The 25,793-nt window shown below is 40.7% G+C and overlaps 1 long non-coding RNA gene across 1 annotated transcript; it reads left to right on the top strand.

Moving 5' to 3' along the window:
* Nucleotides 1-2,849: 2,849 nt before the first annotated feature.
* LOC144340983 (uncharacterized) lies at nt 2,850-10,057 on the top strand. Its single transcript, XR_013417521.1, has 3 exons — nt 2,850-3,220; nt 3,902-3,992; nt 9,234-10,057. It is a non-coding gene; the product is annotated as an uncharacterized LOC144340983 (long non-coding RNA).
* The last annotated feature ends 15,736 nt before the right edge of the window (nt 10,058-25,793 follow it).

Genomic DNA, 25,793 nt, shown 5'->3' with positions numbered 1-25,793 from the left:
TTCTCTGTCCAGTTTTTTTCCCTTGCTGGCAAGGAGTTTTGATCCATTGGAGGAGAAGACACATTCTGGTTTTTGGAATTTTCAGTCATTTTGCACTGGTTTTTCCCATCTTTGTGGGACATTGATGTTTGGTCTTTGATGTTGGTGATATTGATACTACTCCTTTCTGTTTGTTAGTTTTCCTTCTAACAGGCCCCTCTGCTGCAGGTCTGCTAGAGTTTGCTGGAGGTCCACTCAAGACCCTGTTTCTCTGGGTATCACCAGTGGAAGATGCAGAACAACAAAGATTGCTGCCTGTTCCTACCTCTGGAAGCTTTGTCTCAGAGGAGTTCCTGCCAGTTGCCAGCCAGCATTCTTCTCTATGAAGTGTCTATTGGCCCCTATTGGGAGGTGTCTCCCAGTCTGGATACACAGGGAATCAGGGGCCCATTTGAGGAGGCAGCCTGTCCCTTATCAGAGTTTGAATACTGTACTGAGAGAAACACTGCTTTCTTCAGAGCTGTCAGGCAGGGATGTTTAAATCTGCTGAAGCTGCTCTCCCAGCCGCTTCTTCCCCCAGGTGCTCTGTCCCAGGGGATTGCAGTGAGCTCCACCCAGTTCAAACTTCCAGGTGGCTTTGTTTACACTGTGAGAGTAAAATCGCCTACTCAAGCCTCAGCAAGGACAAATGTCCTTCTTCCCACCAAGCTCTAGAGCCCCAGGTTGACCTCAGACTGCTGTGCTAGCAGGGAGAATTTCAAGCCAGTGGATCTTAGCTTGCTGGGCTCTGTGGGGGTGGGACCCTCTGAGCCAGGCACTGGAGAATAATTTTCCTGGTCAGCTGTTTGTGAAGACTGTGGGAAAAGCACAGTATCTGGGCCAGAATCTGCTCTTCCTCCCGATACAGTTTCTCACAGCTTCCCTTGGCTAGGAATGGGAAATCCCCTATCCCCTTGCGCTTCTCAGGTGAGGCAAAGCCCCACCCTCCTTCAGCTTGCCCTCCTTGGGCTGCATCCACTGTTCCAATGAGAAGAACCATGTACCTCAGTTCGAAATTCAGGAATCACCTGCCTTCTGCATGGATCTCACTGGGTGCTGCAGACTGGAGTTGTTCCTATTCGGGCATCTGGCCAGTTACCCAATAATGTCTTTTACTTTGGATTTAGCTTTACTTGTTATCAAGGAGAGACTTTTAGGTTGTAAATTTTATGATTATGTTCTTCACATAAATTATGTTATGAAATTTTAACTCTAACCCTTTGTGATTGGCATTTTATTTCAAATTGAAAGATCCTAAGTGAGGAAATAATTGAAAATTGTCAAATAAGTGGTTATCTATCCAGATATATGAAATCCAACTACAGAGTTTTTAACTGAATCAATATGACTTTGTCATGATAAAATAATGATATATTTTACCTAATAGTGTGTCAGAGTGATTCTTTAAAAAAGCTCTGTACTTCAAAGGTGGATGCACAGCTATATTCAAAATGAACAGCTATTTTGTCAGCCATATTTTTAACCTAAAGAAATACTTATGCAACTATTTTAGAATAATTACATTTTTACGTTTTTTATCCAAGGGAATTATTGCTATGGTATAGAGAAACAAGAACATGTATCTACAATATGAGAAAAACTAGTCCACAGCTTTCTGTTTTGTGAGTCAAAGGATCAAAATAAGATATAGAAATGGCCACAAACAGTATGAAAAAATGCTCAGCATCACTAATTATCAGGGAAATACAAAATAAAAACACAATGAGATACCAGCTTACTCCTGCAAGAATGGTCATAATTAAAAAATCAAAAAATAGTTGATGTTGGCTTGGATATGGTGCAAAGGGAAGACTTCTACACTGCTAGTGGGAATGTAAACTAGTATAAGCAATATGGTTAGACTGTGTGTTAGAAAACTGTATGAAGTTTCCTTAAAGAAATAAAAATAGAACTATCATTTGTTCCAGCAATCCCACTGCTTGGTATGTATCCAGAGGAAAATAAGTCATATGAAAAAGACACTTGCACACACATGTTTATAGCAGCACAATTCACAATTGCAAAAATATGGAGCCAACATAAATGCCCTTCAACCAACAAGTGAATGAAGAAAATGTGGTATATATACACCACAGAAAACTATTCAGCCCTAAAAAGAATGAAATAATGACATTTGCAGCGACTTGGATAGAGTTAGAGGCCATTATTCTAAGTGAAGTAACTAAGTAATGGACAACTAACTATCATGTGTTCTCACTTATAAGTGAGAGCTAAGCTATGAGAATACAAAGGCATAAGAATGATACAATGGACTTTGGGGGTTGGGAGAAGTAGGGGAGGGGGTGAGGAATAAAAGATTACATATCGGGTACAGTGCACACTGTTTAGGTGACAGGTACACCAAAATCTCAGAAATCATCAATAAAGAACTTATTTATGGAACCAACAACCACCAGTTCCCCCAAAACTATTGAAATAAAAAAAAAAACATGATTTTAATAAAATCATATATTATCCCGTAGTTTCAATTAGTTGAATGTATGTGTTAATACTAACCTACGTATACATTCACTCTAACATATATACACTCATATCTATAATTACTTTATCTATCTATATATCAATGTATTAAAATATGCTGGAGTTCAAGATATATTATCTAAAGGTGTACCACAAGACTCATTCTAACATCCTTCTTTGCTGTTTGTAACTTTTTTATCTGACAGTGAAAAATTTGGCTCCCATTATCTGAAATAAAATTTATTTATTTGTACAACTCTAGTATACATGTAAAGTAGTTTCATCCTTGAACCCTAAGTGACAGATTTTTTAAAGTATTTTTATTTATCTCTTCTACTGGCTTATGTGTCAGTCAGAGTTCAACCACTGGGATGGATGGATAACAAGGAATTGGATTAAACGTTCATGGTGGCTGATTGAAGAGTAGCTGCAAGGCTGTCTTTGAGTCTAATGCTGGAGCTCAAGCTAAATTCATGGACAGTCTGGAATGAAAGATCATGAGTAGCCTGCATCTCTACAAGCTGGAACCTGTAAGAATGAATTGAAATACATGTGCTTGTTCATTCTTTTTGTCTCTAACCTTGAGAACATGAGTATCCTGCAGAAGCCAGGTCTTTCATCAGAGAGTTCAACACACATTGGCCTATGAGTCAGAAAAACCTTGCCCTCATAGGGCAAGGTAGAGCAACTGCAGACCCGGCTGCTGCTTCACACCAATGGGGTGAGTCAGCAGATTAGCAACAATGTGTGTGTGTGTGTGTGTGTCCACGCGCACGTGTGTGCTACAAAATGGGTATTGCCTCCCTTGCACCCTCATGTGAGAATCTTCTTGGTAGTCCACCCTAACCAGAAACATATAGAAATATATTTGTGAAATGTAATTCAGTCTGGCCAAACTGACACTCACATATTTATCATATCTTATTTGCTATATGTCTGTTCTTGTTTTTCAGTTGTTACTCAAGGGAGTAAAATATGTACATTTAATTTAGCAGTATTTACCTGATTTTCTATTATACTAAATTCCACTTCTCTGAATTTCTATTATACTATTCTAGTATACTAAGTTATATATTCCAGCTATATGTCTGTTATTGTTTTTCAGTTGTTACTCAAGGGAGTAAAATGTGTACACTTAACTTAGAAGTATTTACTTGAATTTCTGTTATCTAAATTCCACGTTTGTAAAGTTTTCATGTATTTTCTTTTTTTTTTTTTTTTTTTTTTGTTTGAGTGGGAGTCTCGCTCTGTTGCCCAGGCTGGAGTGCAGTGGCACAATCTCAGCTCACTGCAAGCTCCACCTCCTGGGTTCACACCATTCTCCTGCCTCAGCCTCCCAAGTAGCTGGGACTAGAGGTGCCTGCTACCACACCTGGCTAATTTTGGTTTTGTATTTTAATAGAAACAGGGTTTCACCATGTTATCCAGGATGGCCTTGATCTCCTGACCCCATGATCTGCCCACCTCAGCCTCCCAAAGTGTTGGGATTACAGGTATGAGTCACCGCACCTGGCCTGTGTATTGTCTTTTAAATATTCTATAAGCTACAAAATGTTTTGCCTAGTTGGTTGCCTTTCATGAAAACATTTTTAAATAGTATTTTATATGTATCCCAATAGTTACCATTCTGTATTCTTCATTACTTCTTATAAAGCCAAAGGTTTTTAGCTAGCATCATTTTTTCCAACATGAAAAATTTCTTGTTTTGTAGGTTTCCTTTTTTCTTTTTTTTAATTTTATTTTTAATTGTTAGCAAGGCAAGCTACTTCTATAGAATGGTGTGCCCCTATAGATGGAGAAATGGTGAGTACACACTTCGACAAGGAAGGGGAAGGGGCTTTTATCCCTGATGAACATGGCCCCTGCTGCTGTGTCATTCACCTATTGGCTAGGGTTAGACCACACAAGCTAAACTAATTCTGATTGGCTAATTTAGAGTGAGAGGGTGAGTGGTTTTGGGGGAAAAATTGTTATGCAGGGTGGAGAATGAGTTAAGGTGGAGGTAGCAGGTAATTTGAATAAGTCAGGGTGGAGCAGGTAATCAAAAAAGTTTACTTTGTGAGGAAGTTAAGTTTAAAAGTAGAAGGCAAAGAATTGAACACACTGACATGCTGATTCTATGAAAATAAATTTAGAACTCATATCTAACAACCCCACCCCTTGCATTTCCTTACAGCTCTTTCTTTTCAAACTTTTTAAAACATGTCTTAGCTTAGTTGTTTTGCTTGATTTTTCAAAAGAAGAAGCTTCTCTGGATAAGACGGATAATAGTTAAAGGAGGTTTTAAGTGCCATTTTAATGATCCTCTGCACCAACCCATGGATGCATGGTAGGACACAGCCACCGAAAAGAATAAGTACACCCATTACGGCTGTGAGGAAAGTAAGAATTGAGGCTATTAATCCTGTCCATTTACCGAACCACTTTTCTAGTTATCCTGTTAAGGGGTCATTTACCCCAGAGTTGTGGGCTAACTCACTGGACAGTGCAGTCAGACATTGCAATGCCTTCGTTGTACTTCCATCAGGAGTGGTGGTGTTTGGGATGAAGGTAAAACATTGAGTTTTAATCATGATGCAAACTCCTCCACTTTCTGCTAATATCATGTCTAAGGCTATCCTATTTTCCCAAGCCATCTGGCTAGTAGCCCGTAATTGCTCAGCTAATCCTTTAACAGCATCTCTAGTGTAGTTAATAAATAACTGTTGGTTGTAGTAGATGTAGTTTATCCAATCTACATTTTTATTAATTGTTACCCACCAAAATACTGACTCAAATCCTGCAGTTATTTGATTTTGGGCTTTAAATTGATTAAATTGATCTGGTATTCCTTGTGGGACTCCAGTTGAATTTAAATAGAGGTGAGAGTTGAAAGACCCATAAGGGGCTTCTCTCACTTTACAATGTCTTATTTTTCTTTCCTCTGGTTGATGAAATGCCAGGGTGAAAGGGATAGCCAATTGGACTAAAACACGAGTGCCACTCCAGTTATTTGGCAGAGTGTCCAGTAAAGATCTACCATAATACCACCACACATGCACTCGAGTTTGAATAAGGGCTGACTGATTGATAAAGCTCTTGAAAATTCTTAAGCCCACTGCATCCCTTCAGGTCTCCAAGGAATGCTAAGTTTCCTCCCTGTAGTGAGAGATACGAAGTGAACTTAGTGTTGGGAGACGGAAGCTGGATGGCCCTCAGGGGCTGACCCGCAGGGTGCCAGACTTCAGGATATAGCAGAGAGAGAGCTTAGCATGACTTGTTACTCCAGGCTGTAGAATCCTGGAAAAGAATTACCATGCAGCCCATACCCGGTCGACTGGAGGACCACCCTAGTGGAAAGGGGACCATCTGGGCCTCTGGCTTGCTGTGTGCACAAGCATAACAACTGCTTTTGTTTAACATGCAGATGGAATGTTTGATCCATTCCAACCAGGCATTAGCATCTTGGTATCCTGTCTTAATTGCCAAAGTTTAAGTCTTTAACTTCTACGCTAGCTATCTTGGTCTTGTCATTAGATGGAGGAGGAGCAATTGTTCCACTGTGAGAGGTTTTGGAAGAAGGCTTAGAGGAAGGTTCAGGCGGCAAGGGGATCAAAGAAACACATGTCAAAGAATCCAATAGGGTCTGCCCCTGAAACCTTAACCTCCAAACCATAAAACCAGGTTAAAGAAGGGAACAAGCTTAGAAAAGGAGAAGAACTTTAAGGGCTGGAGATAATAACCATATAGGATTGCACTGGTTTGGCTGACAGTTAGATGGAGAGCTGTCCCTCTAGTAAAATGAATGTATGGTTTTAGGAAATGACAAACACCGGATGGGGCAATCCATCCTTGCTCTTTAGTGGTCTAGAGAATGTAGGATAAGCTACAGCATAAAAGCTTTACATCGGGGGGGGGGGGGGGGGGGGGGCAAGACTCCTGGTTGACACTGGGATCTTTATCAAAATCTCCCCAGATTAAATGGTCCCAATTTACTAATGCCCAATCTGAGGAGAGTCAGGAGGGAGAGAGGTACTTTTCTGAAGTAGAGAGCTGTAATTGATTTGTCAAGTCCTCATGGGGTATAACAAGGCAAGCATCAAATGCAATAGTTTCAGGCAAAATTAACTTGGTTGTGTTAATAACTACATAGTCAGCAACAGAGTGAGGAAAGAAGAAAGAGTAATAGAATAGATGAAAGAGAGTTAAATTTTTCTTAGCCTTAGTTTGGTAGGGTTTTCCCCTGGGACCATGGCCCATGACTCTGGAGTGGGAGGCATTTTCTTGACTCGGGTGTGATGAGTCCATCCCATTTCTGCTGTATGAACGGCAATCTCACTGGTTAGCAGCCCAAGGTAGAGTCCTTCGCAGGCTGGCTCGAATTGTCCTTTCCAACCTTTGATGAGAACGTGATCCTCAGGCTTGTGCTGGTTTACCGGAAATTCGAGGGGTGGTAGTTGTACTAAAAGACTTTTAGTTTTGAGAGAAAGGAAAGTGGAAGATAAACCAAGTATATAATTTCTAAGAAATTGATCTTTTGCTTTAAATGTGGAGACATTAGCACTGGACTTTATAGTCCTTGGTAACTTTTTACTGAGACATTTCCTTTAGCACCTATTTTTATTAGCTTTTAGACCAAAGAAAGTCAAACATCATTTTATATTTGACAATGCTTCCTGTATGATTTTTATATCAGATAAGCTAAATTTCTTCTTTATATTAGTGTGTTATTGTTAAACTTAATTTTAATAAAACCTTGTAGACATATTTATCCAATTTTAACATCTGACAATAAGGTAAGATTTTTATAGACTCTCTTTAACCTTTTATGATTTTTGTTAAAAAGCATGTTGGTGCCTTAAGAAAATCCCATTGTGCTTTTATTTTAATGTCCAGTTCACAGAAAAACTGGATGATACCCCTTTAGCTTTAACCAATATGTTTACCACAGAATTTTCTTTTTTTGTTTTTTTTTTCCTGAGATGGAGTCTCGCTCTGTTGCCCAGGCTGGAGTGCAGTGGCTGGATCTCAGCTCACTGCAAGCTCCGCCTCCCGGGTTCAAGCCATTCTCCTGCCTCAGCCTCCCGAGTAGCTGGGACTACAGGCGCCCGCCACCTCGCCCGGCTAGTTTTTTGTATTTTTTAGTAGAGACTGGGTTTCACCGTGTTAGCCAGGATGGTCTCGATCTCCTGACCTCGTGATCCGCCCGTCTCGGCCTCCCAAAGTGCTGGGATTACAGGCTTGAGCCACCACTCCCAACCACCGAATTTTCTTTATAATTAACATTTTAAAACTTGCATAAACCTTCAAAACAAATTTTTTTAACATTTTAGTGTAGGTAAAAATCCTTCTTATAATACTTTTACCAATATACCAAAAGTGTATTTTACTTTCCTTATACACCTTGCACATAAACTGTGCCTTCAATAGTTTTACACTCAGGAGGCCTAATTACTTTTAAATTATACAACATTTCTTGCATAAATTCCCTTTTAAAACACACTTTTTTTTTTCACGACTTTCACAGACAATTATTCAACATGCCTCAACTTTCTGACTTGTTGCAAACATCCCTTTATTTAAACAACCAGTTAATTTATTTTAGGACAAGAATTTACCATATAACATTCTTTTTAGGTGAATTATCCCCTCCTTTTTTTTTTTTTTTTTTTTTTCCAAAGATGATCATTCTTTTCCAAAGCAAACTTCCTTCATGTCTGTGGACTACACTGCCTAAGACCACAAGACTAGAAGTTAGGATAATACATGTGACACTCTTAATTTTTAGCAAACTTTGCTTTTGTTGAAAACCTTGTAAGTCTGGGATTTCAATTACTCTTTGCTATTAACGAGACCTCGTTCAGTCCATATTACCTTAGAATCGATATAAATGGCTCCTTCCTGATTCTGTAAGTACTTTAAGGTTTGGTTGAGTGCAAACAGCTTGCAGGTTTGAGCAGACCAATTATTAGGCAACTTTCCTAACTCTGCTTCTACAAGAGTTTCCTTATCCATTACTGAATACCCATTGTATCTTTTTCACTCAATCACTGGGAAGGAACTATCTATTTTCCTGTCCTGACAGGAGTTCCTCCTAGGTCTGGTCAGAGCTTTGTGTAACAGAATAGCCCCACACTTTAAGATTTTTGAGTTAGTAAGCTACCTTTTTGATTTTTTTTTTTTTTTTTTTTTTTTTTGATTTAGGATAGTTCTGAACTGGTGAGGTGTGCTCACAATGAGGTTTCCTCTAAAAGTTATTTTTCTACTTTCCTCTGATAGCAAAGCAGTTGCCGTTACAGATTGAATGCATTTGGGCCATCTGCAGGTTACTGGGTTAAGGATTTTTGATAGGAAGGCTAAGAGTTGTCAGTGGCCTCAGTGCTTTAGGGCTGTGCCCTTGTTTACACTGACAACAAGGTGGTATTGGAGTGTTATAGGGTCACAGAGAAGACCTTCAATTATCAGTTATAGGTTTTAAATTTACCCTGGCTTTTAAAGGAATAGGGTACACTGTTTTCTCTTTACTACTTCTATCTCTCTCTTTCTCTCTTTGACTTTCTGTCTCTCTTTCTCTCTTTGACTTTCTGTCTCTCTTTCTCTCTCTCTCTCTCTCTCTAACTCCCTCTTTCTCTCTCTCTTTCTCCCTTCTCTCTCTCTCTTTCTCCTTACTCTTTCTCTTTCCTCTCTGCTGGTCTTTCCCTACCTCTCCCAGCCACTTATGCTGTTGTTCTCTGCTCTCCTTCCCCTTCCTCTAGGGGAAGGACCTGCAGGAGTGGAGACGCTCTTTCTTCCCCCAAGAAGAAAGGAAACGGGAGTTTGTGTCATGTTCAACCCTTATTAGTGGAAGTCTCAATCCCTCAAACTGAGAGGTGAAGCTGGCTGGGTTTTTGGGTTGGGTGGGGACTTGGAGAACTTTTCTGTCTAGCTAAAGGATTGTAAATGCACCAATCAGTGCTCTGTGTCTAGCTAAAGTTTTTAAATGCACCAATCAGCACTCTGTAAAAACGGACCAATGAGCACTCTCTAAATTGGACCAATCAGTATTCTGTAAAACCGACCAATCAGTGGGATGTGGGTGGGAATAAATAAGGGAATAAAAGCAGGACACCTGAGCCAGCAGCCGCAACCCACTGGGGTCCCCTTTCATGCTGTGGAAGCTTTGTTCTTTTGCTGTTTGCAATAAATCTTGCTGCTGCTCATTGTTTGGGTCTGCACTACCTTTATGAGCTGTAACACTCACTGCGAAGACCTGCAGCTTCACTCCTGAAGCCAGCAAGACCACAAACCCACTGGGAAGAATGAACAACTCTAGATGCACCAACTTTAAGAGCTGTAACACTCACTGCAAAGGCCTGCAGCTTCACTCCTGAGCGAGACCACAAACCCACCAGAAGGAAGAAACTCTGGACACGTCTGAACATCTGAAGGAACAAACTCCAGACACATCATCTTTAAGAACTGTAACACACACCACAAGGGTCCGTGGCTTCATTCTTGAAGTCAGCGAGACCAAAAACCCGCTGGAAAGAACCAATTCCAGACACATTTTGGCAACCCTAATTGGACCTATCGCCAAATAGTGAGTACCATCAGACCCCTTTCACTTGCTATTCTGTCCTATTTTTCCTTAGAATTTGGGGGCAAATACTGGGCACCTGTCAGCCAGTTAAAAGCAACTAGCAGGGCCACCAGACTAAAGACACAGGTGTCAGGCTTTCTGGAAAAGGGCTGTCTAACAACCCCTGACTCTTCAGTGTTGGAAGCGTTGGTTTTCCTGGAACCAGCTTCCATTTTTCCTGTACTTCTGGGTTGAGCCAAGTGTTGACAGAGAGGAAAGCCATTCAGTTCCGGGGGCCCAACAACAAGTTGGTTGACCCTGTGGCCATGAGCGGAACTCTTATAGTCATGACACCCAAGGGAGACTCACCCATCTATCCTATCTATCCTGACCCCTGTCTCCTAGGTCCTAATGCCTGTCAGACAAACTTCCTCTCACCTCTCTTCTCCAAGGCTAGTCCCACTTCTAAAAACCTTTCCCTGTCTCTGGTGATTTTCTAGTTTCTCCTGTAAGAATGATTACTAGTATAAACTTCAGGACTCTGTTACCTTCTTTAGACACCTGGGTTCACTAATCAGAAAGACATAATTTTTGTCCAAAGCTCCATCATAAGGGGACTACCTGGAATTTTAGGATCCCTCCTCAGACAAGCAGGCCTAACAAAAGCTATTCCTGAAGCTAGGATATGTGGAGCCTCAGAAATTGTATCCTTCCTATTCGTATAAGTGAGAACAAAAGGCATCACTCTTCCAACTCTGGAGATCCCTCCCCTCCCTCAGGGTATGACCTTCCACTTCATTTTTGTGGCATAACATCTTTATAGGACAGGGGTAAAGTCCCAATAGTAACAGGAGAATGCTTAGGACTCTAATAGGTTTTAGAGAATGAGTCCTTAAGGGCCAATCTGATTTTTCTCAGTCCTCCTTGTAGTCTAGGAGGACAGACAAGGGTGCAGGTTTTCAAGAATGTGTCTGTAAGGGCCACTAAATCCAACCTTCCTCGGTTCTCCTTGTGGTCTGGGAGGAAAACTAATGTTTCTGATGCTGCGTTGGTGAGCGCAACTATTCTGATCAGCAGTGTCCAGGGGCCATTGTGGGTTCTTGGGCAGGGGGAGAAACAAACAAACCAAAACGGCGGTAGTTTTGTCTTTCAGATGGGAAACACTCAGACATCAATGGCTCACCCTTGAAATGCATCCTAAGCCATTGGGACCAATTTGATCTACAAATCCTGAAAAAGAGGCAGCTCATTTTTTTTTGCACTGTGCCATGGCCCCAATATTCTCTCTCTGATGGGGAAAAATGGCCACCTGAGGGAAGTACAAATTACAATACTACCCTGCAGGTTGACCTTTTCTGTAAGAGGGAAGGCAAATGGAGTGAAATACCTTATGTCCAAGCTTAATACAGAACTATGCAAAGCTTGCAATTTACATCGCACAGGAGGACCTTTCAGCTTACCACTATATCCTAGCCTCCCTTTAGCTCCTCTTCCTATTAATGATAAGCCTCCTCTAAATCTCCCCCACGCAGAAGGAAATAAGCAAGAAAACCTCCAAAGGACTACAAAAATCCCCAGGCTATTGGTTATGTCCCCTTCAAGCTGTAAGGGTAGGGGAATTTGGCCCAACCTGGGTACATGTCCCCTTCAAGCTCTAAGGGTAGGGGAATTTGGCCTAACCTGGGTACATGTCCCCTTCAAGCTCTAAGGGTAGGGGAATTTGGCCCAACCTGGGTACATGTCCCCTTCTCCCTCTCTGATTTAAAGCAGATCAAGGCAGACCTGGGGAAGTTTTCAGATGCTCCTGATAGATACACAGGTGTCCTACAGGGTCTAGGGCAAACCTTCAATCTCACTTGGAGTGATGTTATGCTATTGTTAGATCACACCCTGACCTTAATGAAAAGAATACAGCTTTAGCTGCAGCCTGAGAGTTTGGAGATACCTGGTATCTTAGTCAAGTAAATGATACAATGACAGCTGAAGAAGGTGTAAATGTCCTACCAGTCAGCAAATTGTCCCCAGTATGGATCCCCAATGGGACCTCAACTCAGATCATGGGGACTGGAGTCATAAACATCTGCTGACTTGTGTTCTAGAAGGATTAAGGAGAATTAGGAAAAAGTCCATGAATTCTTCAATGATGTCCACCATAACTCAGGGAAAGGAAGACAATCCTTCTGCCTTCCTTGAGCAGCTATGAAAGGCCTTAAGAAAATATACTCCCCTGTCACCTGACTCACTCGAGGGTCAGTTGATTTGAAAGATAAATTTATTACCCAATCAGGAGCAGATATCAGGAGAAAGCTCCAAAAGCAAGCCCTGGGCCCTGAACAAACTCTGAAGGGATTTTCAAACCTGGCAACCTCAGTGTTCTATAATAGGGACCGAGAATAATAGTCCCAAAAGGAAAAGTGATATCCGAGAAAGTCCACAGCCTTAGTCATGGCCCTCAGACAAACAAACCTTGGTGGTTCAGAGAGGACAGAAAATGGAGCAGGCCAAGCAGCTGGTAGGGCTTGTTATCAGTGTGGTTTACAAGGACATTTTTAAAAAGATTGTCCAACAAGCCCCCCACCCCCATCCATTCATGTCAGCAGGCTACTCTAGATCTCTTGAACTTTCTAGCTAATCAAGGGTACAAGGCGTCTAGGGTAAAGGCCCAGCTTTGCCTTCAGCAGGTCAAGTATCTAGGCCTAATCTTAGTGAGAGGAACCAAGGACCTCAACAAGGAATGAATACAGCCTATAATGTCTTATCCTCACCCTAAGATGTAAAAACAGTTGTGGGGGTTCCTTGGAATCACCAGCTTCTGTCGACTATGGATCCCCAGATACAGTGAGATAGCCAGGCCTTTATATACTCTAATAAAGGAGACCCAGAAGGCAAATACTCATCTAGTAGAATGGGAACCAGGGGCAGAGACAGCCTTCAAAACCTGAAAGAAGGCCCTAGTACAAGCTCCAGCTTTAAGCCTTCACACAGGAAATAACTTCTCTTTATATGTCAGAGAGAGCAGAGATAGCTCTTGGAGTCCTTACTCAGACTCATGGGACAACCCCACAACCAGTGGAATACCTAAGTAAGGAAATTGATGTAGTAGCAAAAGGCTGACCTCACTGTTTAAGGGTAGTTGCAGTGGTGGCCATCTTAGTGTCAGGGGCTATCAAAATAATACAAAGAAAGGATCTCACTGTCTAGACTACTCATGATGTAAATGGCATACTAGGTGCCAAAGGAAGTTTATGGCTATAAGACAACTGCCTACTTAGATACCAGGCACTACTCCTTGAGGGACCTTAAGCACTCCTTGAGTGCTTTAAATACGTACACGTGTAGCCCTCAAGCCTGCCATTTTTCTCCCAGAGGATGGGGAATCAATCGAGCACGACTGCCAACAAATTATAGTCCAGACTTATGTCACCTGAGATGATCTCTTAGAAGTCCCGTTAGCTAATTCTGACCTTAACTTATATACCGATGGAAGTTCATTTGTGGAGAATGGAATACAAAAGGCAGGTTATGCCATAGTTAGTGAAGTAACCGTACTTGAAAGTAAGCCTGTTCCCTCAGGGACCAGTGCCCGGTTAGCAGAACTAGTGGCACTTACCTGAGCCTTAGAACTGGGAAAAGGAAAAAGAATAAATGTGTATACAGATAGCAAGCATGTTTGTCTAATCCTACAGGCCCATACTGCAATATGGAAAGAAAGGGAGTTCCTAACCTCTAGGGGGAACTTAAATTAAATACTACAAGGAAAGTATGGAGTTATTGCATGCAGTACAGAAACCCAAGGAGGTGGCAGTCTTACACTGCCAAGGCCATCAGAAAGGTGAAGGAGAAAAGGCAGAAGGAAACTATCGGGCAGATGCGGAGGTCAAAATTGCTGCCAGGCAGAACTTCCCATTAGAAATACCTATGGAAGGACACTTGGTATGGAACAATCCCCTCCAAGAGATTAAGCCCCAGTATTCCCTGACTGAAACAGAATGGGAATTCTCACGGGGGCATAGTTTTCTCCCCTCGGGGTTGTTAACCACAGAATAAGAAAAGGTACTTATACCCGAAGCCAGCCAGTGGAAAATACTTAAAACCCGCCACCAAACTTTTCATATAGGCCTTGAAAACATTCATCAAATGGCCAAATCCCTATTTAAAGGGCCAAATCTCCTCTGGACCATCCGACAGGTAGTCAAAACTTGTGAGGTGTGCCAAAGGAATAATCCTTTGTTCCATCATAAGGCCTCTTTGGGGGAACAAAGTATAGATCATTATCCTGGAGAGGACTAGAAGTTAGACTTCACCCATATGTCTAAGTTGAAGGGATTTCAATACTTGTTGGTCTTTGTTAATACCTTCACAAATCGGATAAAAGTTTTCCCTTGCAAGACAGAGAAGGCTCAGGAAGTGATTAAAGTCCTAATTCATGAAATAATTCCTAGATTTGGGCTTCCCCAAAGCCTACAGAGTGCCAATGGTCTGACTTTTAAAGCCACAATATCGCAGGGAATTTCCAGGTGCATACAATATCACCTTCACCGTGCCTGGGGTGCACAATCCTCACAGAAGGTTGAGAAGGCAAGTGAAACACTCAAGAGGCACTTAAGGAAATTAACACCAAAAACTCATCTCCCATGGCCTACTCTTTTGCCCTTGGCTTTGTTGAGAATCTGGAATTCTCCTCACAAAATGGGGCTCAGTCCATATGAAATGCTGTACGGATGACCTTTTCTCACAAATGACCTCCTACTTGATCAGGAAACTGCCAACTTGCTCAAAGATATAACTTCTTTGGCAAAATATCAACAAAACCTCAAAAACCTACCTGAAGGATGTCACAGAGAAAAGGGAACAGAGTTGTTTCAACCAGGAGATCTAGTGTTGGTCAAATCTCTCTCCTCTACCTCCCCATCTATGGACTCTTTGTGGAAAGGACCATATTTGGTAATCCTCTCTACTCCTACTGCAGTTAAGGTGGCAGAAGTGGAATCTCGAATTCACCACATCCGAGTTAAATTTTGGACATCTCCTGAGGAACCTGCAGGGCCGTCAGCTCAGGAGTTCCAAGATCAGCCAGACCAGCCTTGATACACCTGCAAACCATTGGAGGACTTGCATCTCCTATTTCAGAAGGAAACATCCCAGACTAAAAAGGCTCCTACCACTGATCCTGAAGAAAAACCCTTTCCTCCTTAAAGATAAGTGAAAACCTACATAATCTTTATCTTTAACACCTCTTCTTGCCCCTTTAATGGAATCCTTTCACTATTTCATCACATCATTAAGCAACATACTAACCATACTCTTTGTGATAGGACTATATACTGTAGTTTCTGCTGTGACAAAAATCCTAATCACATCAACCTTCTTTGTATCTTCCTTTCTTCTGACAGCAATTTACTCCTACCTTTAACCCACACTGGATAAGATGATCTCATTTTCCAGAGCACCCTCTTTACCTTCCTATTTACTCTTTGCCTATCTATCCCTGCTGCTTCCTTGGATACCTCATACAATCACCCCTCCCCTTCCACTAGCTCCTAATTACCTCTACAAGACTCTCAATTTAACCCACTCTCTGTTAAAACAGTACAATCCTTCCCTGCAAATGACTGTTGGCTATGTATCTCTGCTTACGTTGCCACTCCCATTCCCGCAAAAAAACTGGGTCTTTACCAACTTAACCTACCACCCTCGTTATGAAGGAAAAGACCCCTTTCTGACTTCTAAATATACAATCATTAGCTAAGTTCCCCATCCTTGATAGTGCCAAGAATACGCTAACAGTATGTACAATCCAACTTTTACGTTCTTACATTTCCAACCTCACCTATTACACAAGCAATGAAAAGCCCATACACAGCCCTGTAACTACAAATACCATCTTAACTTTCCATCCCCTTTATGCATCCAACACAACCTGTATCAGGCCTGCCCCTGGGGCACCTACTACCCCATCAGTGTAATTACACCCTACAACTTCAAGCCCCAACTGATCATAGTAACTTCTGAGTCACCCAAACAGATCCATTCAGATGGCTTGTCTACTTCTCAGGGCCCCCCAAAATCATTACCTCCTCCCTGCTTAACAAACAGTCCAGATTTTGAAATGGCATACATACTGCCTGCATGACCATATAGCAGCGCCCCCACCACTAGTGAATGCCTTCTCATCCCCTCTTTCAATCACTCTCTGGAATGGTTCCTAGTAGATACAAAGCAGTTTTTCTCCAATGGGAAAATAGAACATAGGGAGCCACTCAGTTGGCTCCCAACAGCTCTTTCCAGCTGCTCACTGGAGCTACCTTGGTAAGTACTCTAGGAGTATGGGAAAATGAAAACAACTAATTCACACACGTTTTTAACATACACAACCAGTTCTGTCTACCCAGCCAGGTATATTCTTATGTGGAACATTGACCTATATCTGCCTCCCCACTAATTGGACAGGCACCTGCACCTTAGTCTTTCTAAGTCCCAATATTAACATTGCCCCAGGAAATCAGACCTTATCAGTACCTCTCAAAGCTCAAGTCCATCAGTGCAGAGCCACACAATTAATACCCCTACTTATAGGGTTAGGAATGGCTACTGCTACAGGAACCGTAATAGCCAGTATATCTACTTCATTATCCTACCTCCACACACTCGCAAAGGATTTCTCAGACAGTTTGCAAGAAATAACAAAAACTATCCTTATTCTACAATCCCAAATAGACTCTTTGGCAGCAGTGACTCTCCAAAACCACTGAGGCCTAGACCTCCTCACTGCTGAGAAAGGAGGATTCTGCACCTTCTTAAGGGAAGAGTGTTTTTACACTCACCAGTCAGGGATAGTACGAGATGCCACCTGGCATTTACAGGAAAAGGTTTCTGAAATCAGACAACGCCTTTCAAACTCTTAACCAACCTCTGAAGTTGGGCAACATGGCTCCTCCCTTTCCTAGGTCCTGTGGCAGCCATCTTGCTGTTACTCGCCTTTGGGCCCTGTACTTTAACCTGCTTGTCAAATTTATTTCCTCTAGAATAGAGGCCATCAAGCTACAGATGGTCTTACAAATGGAACCCCAAATGAGTTCAACTAAAACCTTCTTCTGAGGACCCCTGGACTGACCTGCTGGCCCTTCCACTGGCCTAAAGAGTTCCCCTCTGTAGGACACTACAACTTCAGGGCCCCTTCTTCACCCCTACCCAGGAGGAAGTAACTAGAGTGGTCATTGGCCAAATTCCCAACAGCAGTTGGGGTGTCCTGTTTAGAGGGGGGATTGAGAGGTGAAGCCAGCTGGGCATCTGGGTCAGGTGGGGACTTGGAGAACTTTTCTGTCTAGCTAAAGGATTGTAAATGCACCAATAAGTGCTCTGTGTCTAGCTAAAGGTTTGTAAATGCACCAATCAGCACTCTGTGTCTAGCTAATTGGGTAGGGGACTTGGAGAACTTTTCTGTCTAGCTAAAGGTTTGTAAATGTACCAGTCAGCACTCTGTAAAAATGGACCAATCAGCACTCTGTAAAACGGATCAATCAGCTCTCTGTAAAATGGACTAATCAGTAGGATGTGGGTGGGGTCAAATAAGGGAATAAAAGCAGGACACCCGAGTCAACAGCAGTAACCCGCTCGGGTCCCCTTCCACGCTGTGGAAGCTTTGTTCCTTCGCTCTTCACAATAAATCTTGCTGCTGTTCACTCTTTGGGTCTGCACTACCTTTATGAGCTGTAACACTCACCGTGAAGGTCTGCAGCTTCACTCCTGAAGTCAGCAAGATCACGAACCCACCGGGAGGAATGAACAACTCTGGACGCGCCACCTTTTAAGAGCTGTAACACTCACTGCGAAGGTCTACAGCTTCACTCCTGAAGCCAGAAAGACCATGAACCCACCACAAGGAAGAAACAACTGCAGATGTGCCACCTTTAAGAGCTGTAACTCTCACTGTGAAGGTCTGCAGCTTCACTCCTGAGGCCAGTGAGACCACGAACCCACCACAAGGAAGAAACTCTGGACATGTCTGAACATCTGAAGGAACAAACTCCAGACACACCATCTTTAAGAACTGTAACACTGACCATGACGGTCTGCAGCTTCACTCTTGAAGTCAGCAAGACCAAGAACCCACTGGAAAGAACCAATTCCAGACACAAAACCAGGGATGTCTCGCCTTTGCTGTCCTGGAAGGCTCAACCCCTCATGCCAGGGGCTGTCTTGCCTTGCTGCTCTGGAAAGTTGACCTGTTTCCTCCCTTTTCCCCTCTGAAGGTCCCTTGCATACTTCTGACTCAGGTTTTCCTCTCTGGCCGCTCCCCCCAGGGAGAATTAGGCCCCTCTTAGTGTTGGTGTGCTGGAATTAATCCCACAGCAGGATCCACCCTAAGCCACATGAGGTGGCTATGGAACCGTGGAGAGGACCCACTCACTCCGTCCAGCAGTAGGACTTGTCACCATCCACACGAACAACACCACAAGTAGGGTTGTTGTTTGTGATCATTCATTTACACACATATTTAGCCATCCAGAATTTGACTACAAAAGAAGTACTTTACCGGCTCCCATGGCTTCTCCTTTCTTGGTCTGTGCACAAAATCATTGCTGCAGTATGTGAGAATCCTTTAAGCTGGGTTGCTGGCCAGTTTTTTTTTTTTTTTTTTCCCCCACGTTCCTGAGAGCTTGAGTTATTTTTCGCACTGGGTGGGTCTTGATTTCTCACTCCTGAGGCTGCCACAAGGGGGCAGAGCACGCCTCCTCTGGAGAGAGAACCAGAGGCCATCCCCAGAGGGGAATGTAATCACAGTGGGAGCCCCCATGTTGTTATAAATAAACTTTTAGTGCTGCAAAATAAATAGCACTCAAATATAAAATTTTCTTTGTAATTCTTAGCAAGGTGAGTTACTTCTATAGAAAGGTGCACCCTTACAGATGGAGCAGTGGTGAGCACACTGTAGTTCTTCTATTTGGGTCTTTCTTTCTTTTATTGTTCTTTACTTTTCTGTCTTGGAAAATATCTCAGCCAGGAGAGGTGGCTCATGTCTGTAATCTCAGCAATTTGGGAGGCTGAGGCAGGCAGATCATGAAGTAAGGAGTTCGAGACCAGCCTGACCAACATGGTGAAACCCTGTCTCTACTAAAAATACAAAAATTAGGCAAGCGTGGTGGCGCGTGCCTGTAATCCTAGATACTGAAGAGACTGAGGCAGGGAAATTGCTTCAACCCAGGAGGCAGAGGTTTCAGTGAGCCAAGATCACACTACTGCACTCCAGCCTGGCAGCAAAGCAAGACTTCATCTCACACACACACACAAAATATATATTTTTTATAGATATTGAACAATTTTTATGCCATTATGAAATTTCAATTTTCCTTCTTTTGACTCCTTTTCAGATTTTCTCCTTATTTTGCTTTTAGCAATTTAAGTATGATGTATTGTGTTTTAATTTTATTTTGATTTATTCTTTGGGTTTATTAATTTTATTGGATCTCTGATTTAACATTCTTATGAAATAAATTGTCATACTTATTTAATTGTTTGGTCATCCCTTTTTTCTTTCTTTTTCTTTTTTTTCTTTTTTTATTTTTTGAGGTGGAGTCTTGCTCTGATGCCCAAGCTGGAGTGCAGTGGTGCAATCTCAGCTCACTGCAAGCTCCACCTCCCGGGTTGATGCTATTCTTCTGCCCCAGCCTCCTGAGTAGGTGGGACTACAGGTGCCCACCACCAAACCCAACTCATTTTTTTTTTTTTATTTTTAGTAGAGATGGGGTTTCACTGTATTAGCTAGGATGGTCTCAATCTCCTGGCTTTGTAATCCACCCACCCTGGCCTCCCAATGTGCTGTGATTACAGATGTGAGCCACCACGCCTGGCCATACTTTTTTCTTTATCTAGGTTCCAATGATATTTCCTTTGTCTTCCAAAGAAAATTTTGATTTTAAAAGGTATAATTATTTACTTATTTATGTATTATATATGTATATTCAAAATTTATATTTAAAATACAGTATTTCATTTCTAATAGTAAAACTAATTAAGTTAAATAATTTTTGTAGCCAACTCTTCATAATATATGTTCCACTGTATACACAAATGCAGTATTTCAAAATTGTTTGAAATACTATTTTGAGCCACAGTTTATAACATACACTTGATACAGTCAGGTTCATTTGTGTCTTTATACTTTTGATGTTTAGAAGTTGTTGCTATGGTGTAAATATGTCCCCCAAAATTCATACTTATTTTTTACTCTCGTCTGTTGCCTTTTAACAAAAAAAGGTTTTGTTTTGTTTGGTTGATTCTCTTATTTTATTTTATTTTATTTTATTTTATTTTACTTTAAGTTCTGGGATACATGTGTAGAATGTGTAGGTTTGTTACATAGGTATACATGTGCCATGGTAGTTTGCTGCACCTATCAACCCATCATCTAGGTTTTAAGCCCCACATGCATTAGGTATTTGTCTTAATGCTCTCCTTCCCCTTGCCCCTGAAAATGTTTTAAATAGTATTTTATATCTATTCCCATATTTACTATTACTGTATTTATATGTTGAAACTTAATGGCCAATGTGATGTTGTTAAGAGCTGGGGTCATTAGGAGGTGATTTAAGTCATGAGGGTGGATCCCAAATAAATGTATTAGTGACCTTGTAAAAGAAGCGCAAGTGAACTGTTCATCCTTTTTTGATTTCTTGTTCTTCTGTTTTTCTGGTATGTGAGGACCTAGCATTCAAGGCACCATTTGGAAGCAGAGACAGACCTTTATCAGACAAGGAACCTGCCCATGTGTTGTTTTTGGATTACAAAGCCTTCAGAACTGTGAGAAATAAATTTCTATTTCTTATAGATTACCTACCTGGTTTCACACATTTTGTTATAGTAATACAAACTAGGTCAGTTTTTATTTTTGTTAAATTTTGATTGTATATGAATAAACATAATTCCAAGGTAAAAACCTATAAAATAGCATACATTCAAAAATATAATTTTAATTTTTGCCTCCTCTCCTACTTCGTTCTCTCTCTTATATGTAGCTATTTATAATGTCTGATTTAACTTTCTATTATGTCTTTGTGTTGCTCTCTGTGTGTCTGTATACTTTTATTTCCATTCCCTTTCACATACAAAATACTGCATATTATAAATCACAGAATCTGCTTTTATTCTGAATAATGTATACTAGAAGACCTGTGTTACAGTTATTGATTGCTGTGAAACAAACCACCTCCAAATCTTACTGACTTAAAATGGTATCTTTTAAAAATTGTTCATCACAATTTGGTCAGGATTTGCCTGGGTAATGCGTCTTTTCTATGTAGCACTTATAGAGACCACTCAGTGATATTTGTGTAGTATGTGGGGCACTCTAAATGGGTTGAGAGGATTTTCCTCTCACCTGTTAACTTAGCTGAGATGGTTAAAAACTGGGCCCACCAGGGACTTTCTACATGTGTCTGTTTGAGCATAGTATTTCCACATGATGAGTCACTCAAGGCTTTAAGGGCAAGTGTTCAAATGATCAAAGGTGATGTTGCATGGCCTCGTATGACCTACTCTGAGAAATCACGTAGTGACTCTTGCACGATTCTTCATTAATTGGAGCAGTTACAACTCCTAGATTCAAAGAGAGAAGATATATAAACATCTCTTAGTGTGAGCTATGTTAAAGTATTTGTGACCATGTTTTAAAACTGCCCCATTTCCCTAGAGTATTCATTTGGGATAGCTAGAGCAGTGGCTTAGTAAATTAGTTAATAATAATAATAATAATAATAAATCTTATTACTATGCATTTCATTATAGTTTATATTGTTATAGTATACAAATGGAACAACAATAAGTGCTATCAAGAAAATGCAAAGTGAGGTAATATACCTGGGCGTATTGTTTAGGAAGAGGTGACTGAAACTTTGTTTAGTTGAGAAAGTCTTCTCTGAGGAGAGGACTTTTGAATTGAGACCTAAGTGGTATGAAAGAGTCAGGGGAAACAGTTTCAGCTCAATAAGGGACTATGAGAAAGCAATCAGGGTGGCATAGTCTTTGAAGGGATAAATAGCAAAAAATAAAAATGAACAAATAAATAAATAAATGAAAGAAAGCAAGGACCACTGTGCTTGAAGCATATTGCATAGCTAGACAAGGTATAAGTGAAGTCTCAGGGATAGGGTACAGGTCATTTTGAGTTGTTCAACCATGGGAAAGCAGCTAGAATATATGTCAAATGGGTAAAAAGCCATTGGTTGATTATCAGACAAGGATCTTGCCTATGTGTTGTTCTTGGATTACAAAGCCTTCAGAACTGTGAGAAATAAATTTATATTTCTTATAAATTACCTACTTTCACACATTTTGTTATAGTAATACAAACAACCTAGGTCAGTTTTTATTTTTGTTAATTAAATTTTGATTGTATATGAATAAACATAATTCCAAGGTGAAAACATAAAATAGCACGATGAGGTTTATTATTATAAAATATTACTGGAGCTGTATTAGTCAGTTTTCACACTGCTATAAAGTGCTATAAAGGCATACCTGAGACTGGGTAATTTAGGAGTCTCAGGAGTCTTTAGGAGAAAAGAGGTTTAATTGACTTATGGTTCCACAGGCTGTATGGGAGACGTGGCTGGGAGGTCTCAGGAAACTTACAATCATAGCAGAAAGCAAAGCTGAAGCAGGCACAATCTTCACATGGTGGGAGGAGAGAGAGAGAGAGAGAAGGGAGAGGTGCTACACACTTTTTTTTTTTTTTTTTTTTTTAGACAGAGTCTCGCTCTGTCGCCCAGGCTGGAGTGCAGTGGCGCAATCTGGGCTCACTGCAAACTCTGCCACTACACACTTTTAAACAACCAGACCTCATGAGAACTCACTCACTATCACAAGAACAGCAAGGGGGAAATCCACCACCATGATCTAAGCATCTCCTATCAGGTCCCTCCCTCAACAATGGGAATTACAATTTTGACAAGATTTAGGTGGGGAAACTGAATGAAACCATATCAGTAGCTACTACAGAATCAATTTTAGCATAAAATTGGTAGCAAGGAGACCGGTTTAAATTTTTTTTTAAATAGTCTAGGTGGTAGATAATGATGTTTTGAGCTAATATTTTTACAAAATAGAGGAGTTTGGGATTCAGTTTGAAGAAGGATTATCAAGAGCTTGCTGATATGTTGGCTGTTAGTTACAGAAATGGAAGAATTTGGGCAGATGCCTAGATATTTTCCCTGAACAATGCAGGAGCTGATAGTGTTCTATATCAAGATGTGAGATGCAGATTGGAAAAAACAGTTTGGGAGAAATCAAGAGTTCTATTCTAGCTATCTTAAATATGAAATTCTGATAAGAGTAAACATAGGCAAACATTAAGTAGGCTACCGAATATAAGTTTGAAGCTAGGTTATGGTTCAGGATGGAAGATATAAAGTCAGGAGTCATTAAGATATGAATTTTATTTGAAGCTGGTGTCTTAGTCTGCTCAGGCTGCAAAATCTGAGTGGCTTAAATAGTAGCCATTTATTTCTCACAGTTCCAAAGGCTGGCATGTCTGAAGTCAAGTGCCAGCATTGTCAAGTTCTGGTGACGGTCTTTTCCTAGTTTGTAGATGGCTGCCTTCCTGCTGTATCTTCAGATGGTAGAGACAGGATGCTCTGGTATCTCTTGCTCTTTTTATAAGGGTAACAATCTCATTAGGAGGGCTCTACACTCATGACCTCATCTGAATCTAATGACCTCCAAAGGCTCTACCTACTAATACCATCAAATTGGGAGTTAAGACTTCAACATATGAATTTTAGAGGTACATAAGCATCCAGACCATTCAGGATGTAAATGAATGAATCAACCAGGGTGAAGAAAAAAAACCCAGAAGATTAAGAGCCTAACAATATTCTCTATTTTAAAAATAAATTCTTATATTTCAACCAACATTTTTATTAGGATGCCAGATACCTGCCATAAATTTGTCATGTCTTTAATCTATCACTGTCAAGTCTTGTGCATATATAGGGGCAGATAAAGAAGTTAACATTATGAATTGCTTTAGAGAAGATAGAAAGACACAAGTGCTATTTTAGATATAGAACCGACTTAAATATGGAGTACTTAAGTGGTATTCACCGTTCACCCCTACTAGTCAGTGCAGACTGTTATCTCACAGCTTTACTTGTGATGGGTTATATCCAAAATTATTACAAAGAAAGTTTAATAAATAATTGAAGAGTTATTCCTGTTGAATAAAACTTTATTGTTGGAGTATTGTTGTGATTTTCTGACTTTGTGATCTTGAAATTTTTGTATTTCCCACTTTACTTTTTGTTGAGATTTTCTTAATCCCTTTTGTCCTCACTGTCATTCTTCTATTTGCAATATCAGGACATGTGACATTTGTCCAACATGCTGGTTCTGTTAAGGAGTGACTGTGGTATTCTATGGTGCGCAATGGTCATTCTCACATAGTAATTATATGTTAAAGAATGATATAGTGATTAATGTATAGTAGACACTGCATTAAAGACTGGTCATGGTTTCATTCATTTATTCTTCAAATTGGCCCTAATGTGGTAATTTTATTATCTACCTTTATAAATAAGGAAGCTGTAAAAGGTAAGAAACTGTATGAATGTCCTGATAGCTGCCCTAAATACCAAAAACTTTAAAAGTGGCTTTAAAATACAACTAAATACTCTCTTACAGCAGTCTGGTGTTAGCACAGCTTTTCTCTCTCTGGAGCTCCTGGGGAAGGAAACTTCTTGTCTCTTTCTGCTTCTGGTGGCTTCGGCATTCTTTGGCCTCCTTAGATTGTGGCTTCCTCACTTCAGCCTCTGCTTTTGTCTTCACACCACCTGCTCCTCAGTGTGCCTTTTCCTCTTCTGTCTTATCCAAAGACTCTTGTCATTGGATTTCGGGCCAACCAAGCAATCCAGTATGATCTTACCTCAAGGCCCTTAACTTAATCTGCAAAGATTCTTTTTAAAGAAAATGTGACACATATACACCATAGAACACTATGCAACTGTAAAAAGGATGAGATCATGTCCTTTACAGGGACACAGATGAAACTGGAAGCCATCATCCTCAGCAAACTAACACAGAAACAGAAAACCAAACACTGCATGTTCTCACTCATAAGTGGGAGTTGAACAATGAAAACACATGGACACAGGGAGTGGAACAATACACACTGGGGCCTGTCAGGGATTGGTGGGGCCAGAGGAGGGAGAGCATCAACACAAATAGCTAATGCATGCAGGGCTTAAAACCTGGATGATGGGTTGATAGATGCAGCAAACCACCATGGCACATGTATACCTTTGTAACAAACCTGCACATTCTGCACATGTGTCCCAGAATTTAAGTAAAAAAAAAAAAAGTAACATTCACATTCCTACATATTTGGATATGGGTATATCATTTTGGGGGCCACCATACAAGGTATTACAAGGACTAATCCTAGGTCTCATAGTTAGGAAGAGTCAGTGGCTTTCTATGGTAAAGCTTTAGCAAACTAGAAAGAAAAGGAAATATTCTTAATTGGCTAAAAAATGTTTACAGAATATCTCCTTTATCTTTTGTTTTAAGCATCATTCCATTTAAAATCAGGTACAATATTAGGATGAGTATTTTCATCACTCCTAGTCAACCTTGGATTGAAGATTATAAAGATGAGAAAGGAAAAACACATTTTATGTTATTAGCAAATAATATGTAGAAAATCTAACAGAATCTATAGTCAAACATTTTAAATGTAAAGAAAAAATATCAAGGCTGATGCAAA

Source organism: Macaca mulatta, chromosome 5 (genome assembly GCF_049350105.2).
Source record: "Macaca mulatta isolate MMU2019108-1 chromosome 5, T2T-MMU8v2.0, whole genome shotgun sequence".
NCBI classification, from domain to species: Eukaryota; Metazoa; Chordata; class Mammalia; order Primates; family Cercopithecidae; genus Macaca; species Macaca mulatta.
This window is presented reverse-complemented; position numbering and strand designations above follow the sequence as displayed.